The sequence below is a fragment of the Neoarius graeffei genome, chromosome 14 (assembly GCF_027579695.1).
Source record: "Neoarius graeffei isolate fNeoGra1 chromosome 14, fNeoGra1.pri, whole genome shotgun sequence".
NCBI classification, from domain to species: Eukaryota; Metazoa; Chordata; class Actinopteri; order Siluriformes; family Ariidae; genus Neoarius; species Neoarius graeffei.
This window is the reverse complement of record NC_083582.1, coordinates 77,845,306-77,851,305: the sequence shown is the minus strand read 5'-3', so window position 1 is coordinate 77,851,305 and position 6,000 is coordinate 77,845,306.

The following is a 6,000-nucleotide window of genomic DNA, read 5'->3' as shown; positions in this document are numbered from 1 at the left end:
TTTCTTGGTCTTTGTTGTTGGAAGGCTGTAGAGAACGTCATTGCAGGAGTTGACTTTCAATGAAATTAATGCATGAACTAAACGTTTACATTCATGATCAGAAAGGTATTTTCTGATTCTCCCAATGGTCATTAGGGACTGGTACTGGTATGCTGACTGGCATACTGTATTGACATGAGTCTTAAATTTTAGATGACAGTCAAGTATGATATCAAGGTCTCTCATCTCCAAAGTGGGTTTGATCTTCCATCCATCAATTATCCATAACTGCTTATCCTGTGCAGGGTCGCGGGCAAGCTGGAGCCTATCCCAGCTGACTATGGGCGAGAGGTGGGGTACACCCAGGACAAGTCAGCAGATCATCGCAGGGCCGACACATAGAGACAAACAACCATTTACACTCACATTCACACCTACGGTCAATTTAGAGCCACCAATTACCCTAACCTGCATGTCTTTGGACTGTGGGGGAAACCGGAGCACCAGGAGGAAACCCACGCAGACATGGGGAGAACATGAAAACTCCACGCAGAAAGGCCCCCGTTGATCACTGGGCTCGAACCCAGAACCTTCTTGCTGTGAGGCAACAGTACTAACCATTACACCACCGTGCTGCTGGGTTGGATCTTTAGATTGCCAATCATCAGAAATTCTCCACTGGTGGTGAATAACCTCAGTCTTCGACAGATTACAAACCATCATGTTTTGCATCATCCATTCCTTAACATCTCACAAACAAAGTTGGAGTTCACTGATACGATCATGTTGTTGGCTGCGCTTGAAGGATATATATATACATGTATATATATATATATATATCTCATCTCATTATCTCTAGCCGCTTTATCCTTCTACAGGGTCGCAGGCAAGCTGGAGCCTATCCCAGCTGACTACGGGCGAAAGGCGTGGTACACCCTGGACAAGTCGCCAGGTCATCACAGGGCTGACACATAGACACAGACAACCATTCACACTCACATTCACACCTACGGTCAATTTAGAGTCACCAGTTAACCTAACCTGCATGTCTTTAGACTGTGGGGGAAACCAGAGCACCCGGAGGAAACCCACGCGGACACGGGGAGAACATGCAAACTCCACACAGAAGGGCCCTCGCCGGCCCCGGGGCTCGAACCCAGGACCTTCTTGCTGTGAGGCGACAGCGCTAACCACTACACCACCGTGCCGCCCATATATATATATATATATATATATATATATATATATATAATTGTGAGTTGTCAGCATAAAACATCACCTTCAAGGAGTGTGCAGTGATGACGTCTTCAAGCGGCGATAGGTCCAAGGAGAGACTGTATGGAGAGTATTATCATGTTCAGATAGGGATGACTGAGGGCTTTAATTTATGTTGTGTTATGCATTTATGTTTTCATTTCAATTTATTCATTTATTTGGATTTTTTTAATCTCATAGGACCGTATATTGTCCAAGGGTCAAGATGTCAAGCTCGAGACTTTATAATCCTGTCAAGTACAGAAGTATTAATTGCCTCATAACATGTAATGAGTTATAATAATAATAATAATAATAATAATAATAATAATAATAATTTCACATCAAAGATATGCAGATGAGGTAAAATACCCAGCCACTGGGGTTGTACAAACCAGTGCATACTTAGTGTCGGTCCCAAGCGCAGATAGATTGGGGAGGGTTTCATCAGGGACATCATCTGGTGTAAAACCTACGCCAAATCAAATATGCAGATCATAAATTGGATGATCTGCTGTGGTGACCCCTAATGGGAGCAGCTGAAAGAAGAAAAAGAAGATTTATTTGGATTCAGTAGGATCAGCACCTTTACAATTTCTATTTATGCAAAACCTGTTTCAGAGATATTAACATTTCAGAGTCCCTTCTTCAAGTAATGTCTAGCAAGGTCAGGGACACTTGTAGAGAAGCAAGACTCTGTTCTCATCATCTATGGTTTACACTAGTGTTGCAGTCGAGAGCACCAAAACCAAGACCAATCATGACCAAGCCAAGAGGGGTTGAGATCACGTCAAGACCAAGTCAAGGGGGTGGGGAGGGGTGACAGTCATTACATTAATGGCATTTAGCAGATGCTTGTAAACAGAGTGACATACAACATACCCAGAGCAGCCTGGGGAGCAGTTGGGGGTTAGATGTCTTTCTCAAGGGCACTTCAGCCATTCCTGCTAGTCCAGGGAATTAAACTGGTGACCTTTTGGTCCCAAAGCTGGTTCTCTAACCTTTAGGCCATGGCAGGACATTTATCCAATCACAGTAATGATGTTAACAAATAAATCAGACAATGCACAGGCAATTTAGTGAAATCCCCACAGTTGTCGTCTTAACCAGTCTTGAATTAAAATCCTAAGTCCTTTATCTCTGATCTGAGACAGACACAAGCCCACGTTAAAATGTGGTCGATTCTGAGACAAAACCAAGAACTTCAAAACTGATCTCAAGCACTACAACACTAGTTTACAGCAGGATTCAAAGCTCAAACCTCAAGTCGTACCTGCAAATCTCTCATACTCTGAAAACTGTGTCATAATGCCCCGGCAGAAACAACCAGATATTATTCTGTAATGTCCAGAAACACACTTAGTGATATTCATGATGTCATGCATCTTCACAAAATCCTTTCGAGCACCAGATTATAATTATATCAACAAGATATGATTGTTGATGAATGTATTTCACTTATTTCTTTTTAGCATGATTCATGATACATGTTTGATATAAGGGAATTGTTTGATAAAGGGAATTACACCCATAAGGAGTAAACCAGCTGTTTTTCCATCACCTCATTCAGTTTTATAAAATGTAAGAGAAGGAAAGGCCAGGGCATGACAGTCAGGCTTGCTGACATGATGACACTCATTGAAATGCAAAAGCTCACAACTATATGATGGAGGACCCACTGACCTCGACCTGGAGAACCTCAACTGAGATGGCATGTTTTCATTTTGCATATCTGCTTCATAGAATCCAGACAATAGTAATTTCTCACATCAGACAGCAATCATGTTGTTCTCAGGTCAGGGTCAGAGAGAGTGGTCTCGTTATTAGCCAGTAATACTGACTCAGTTATGCTTCAAATGCATAACATAATGGACTTAGATAATGCTAATGAATAAATAATTTTTTAAAATAATAATAATTAAGGCATAATGATATACAGTGGCATGCAAAAGTTTGGGCACCCTTACTGAAAATGCCTGTTACTGTGAATAGTTAAGCGAGCAGAAGATGAACTGATCACCAAAAGGCATAAAGGTAAAGATGAGCACATTTCTTTTCAGCATTTTCTGCAACATTTGTGTATTATTTTTGTTTTGTACAATTGGAGAGTGAAAAAAAGAAAAGGAACACCATGCGAAAGTTTGGGCACCCCAATACATTTCAGTTCTCAGGTAACTTTTACCAAGGTTCCAGACCTTAATTAGCTTATTGAGCTGTGGCTTGTTCAAATTCTTCATTAGGAAAGGTCAGATGATGCAGATTTCAAAGCTGTATAAATTCTCTGACTCCTCAAACTTGTCCCTAAAATCAACAGCCATGGGCTCCTCTAAGCAACTCCCTCGCATTCTGAATAATAAAATAATTGATACTCACAAAGCAGGAGAAGGCTACAAGAACATAGCAAAGTGTTTTCAGGTAGCTGTTTCCTCACATTGTAATATTACCTTACAGGCAGTCAACAGAAACAGTGGAGATCAAGGTGAGGTCTGGAAGATGAAGAAAGCTTTCTGAAAGAACTGCTTGTTGGATTGCTAGAAAGGCAAATAAAAAACCCTGTTTGACTGCAAAAGACCTTCAGAAAGATTGAGCAGACCCTGGAGTGGTGGTGCACTGTTCTACTATGCATTAACACCTGAACAAATATGACCTGCATGGGAGAGTCATCAGAAGAAAACCTTTCCTGCATCCTAGCCATAAAATTCAGCGTCTGAAGTTTGCAAACGAACATCTAAATAAGCCTGATGCATTTTGGAAACAAGTTCTGTGGACTGATGAAATCAAAATAGAACTTTTTGGCCACAATGTGCAAAGGTATGTTTGGAGAAAAAAGGGTGCCAAATTCCAGGAAAAGAACACCTCTCCGACTCTGAAGCATGGGTGTGGATCGATCATGCTTTGGGGTTGTGTTGCAGCCAGTGACACAGGGCACATTTCATTGGTCAAGGGAAGCATGGATTTGAATAAATACCAGCAAACTCTGGAAGCAAACATCACACCATCTGTAAAAAAGTTGAAGTTAAAAAGAGGATGGGTCCTACAATAAGACGATGATCCAAAACACACCTCAAAATCTACAATGGAATACCTCAAGAGGCACAAGCTGAAGGTTTTGCCCTGGACCTCACAGTCCCCTGACCTAAACATCATTGAAAATCTGTGGATAGATCTCAAAAGAGCAGTGCACGCAAGACAGCACAAGAAACTTGTAGAACTGGAAGCCTTTTGCAAGGACGGATGCGCAAAAATCCCCCAGGTAAGAACTGAAAGATGATTAGCTGACGACAAAAAAGTTTTTACAAGCTGTGATACTTGCCAAAGGGGGTGTTACTAGGTACTAACCATGCAAGGTGCCCAAACTTTTGCTTCAGGCCCTTTTCCTTTTTGGTCATTTAGAAAATGTAAAAGATGAAAATAAAAAAATGTTTTTGCTTAAAATATAAAGGGAATGAGTCATCTTTAACTTTATGCCTTTTGGAGATCATTTCATCTTCAACTTGCTTAACTGTTCACAGTAACAGCAATTTTGACCAGGGGTGCCCAAACTTTTGCATACCACTGTATGATATGGACATGAGTGTTTTACTGGGAAATACACCACTCGTGTTTTTCATCTGAGCTCCATCCAGGACATGGAAAACCAGAACTGGGACATAAATATCTATCTGTCACTCGTGAGGAAATCGATGAATTGTTTTGATAAATTTGGGGACTTTTTGTTTGTGAATGTGTCGATATAATAAAAAGAAAATCACACATTGGCTTGAAGATATGAAGTTTATCTTCTTTTGTTGAAAAACTCACATTTTTCATACGAAATACATCATGGATCTGAGTGACATATTTAAATAATATTGGCTATGTTTCTTTCATGGTCTGTCAGATATATTCCATGATACTGAATGAGTCAAAGACGAGTAGCTGAATGGAATATATCTGATAGACCATGAAAAAAAAAAGCCAGACATTATTATTATTATTATTATTATTATTATTATTATTATTATTATAATACATACACATTCCTTTCGGGTGTTCAACATGTCTTTCTCTTTCAAAATTCTCCCAAAATCTTCCGTATTAAACTAAGCAAACCTGTCCGCCATGTTTGTTTACAAATTGTCACAGTTGCTCACTAGCATGGAAGTTTTACATCTCAGACATATGGTGTCATGTTGTCTTGGTAACCATGCAATATCGTAAACCATATTCAACGCTCATTCTCCATTGGGTAGAGTGACGTAATACACGTAGGATAAGCGATATGCTAACAATATTGCATGCTATTAAACCAAATGAACGAAACCTGTGAGAAGGGAATAGAACACATGTTTTTATTCCATCAAAAGTGTCCTGTATGGATAATAATTCCTGATATTTCACTCTGATGATGTCACTCACAGTGTTTTCCCGCTGACAAGATGCGTGTTGTCAAAATGGCGAACCGGTTCAAAATAAAAATTCTTTTGGTTAACTTGCTTATTTTTGTGTGGATGTGTCAAAATAATATAAAGAACATTACACAGAGGCACGAAGATATGAAGTTTATCTTCTTGTGTTGAAAATATTTTCACTCATTTGCTTTGCTCACTCGTTCACCAGTCGAAGATAAACTTCATCTCTTCCCGCAGCTGTGTAATATCTTCTATGCATGTGTTGTTTATTAGCGCGACTGCAATCACTTTCCTTCTTCCAAGATAGATGATTTAAAATGTACTGACACGACTGCATTGTTTCTGAGAAATGGATTTGTAGTAACACTGTGACTTC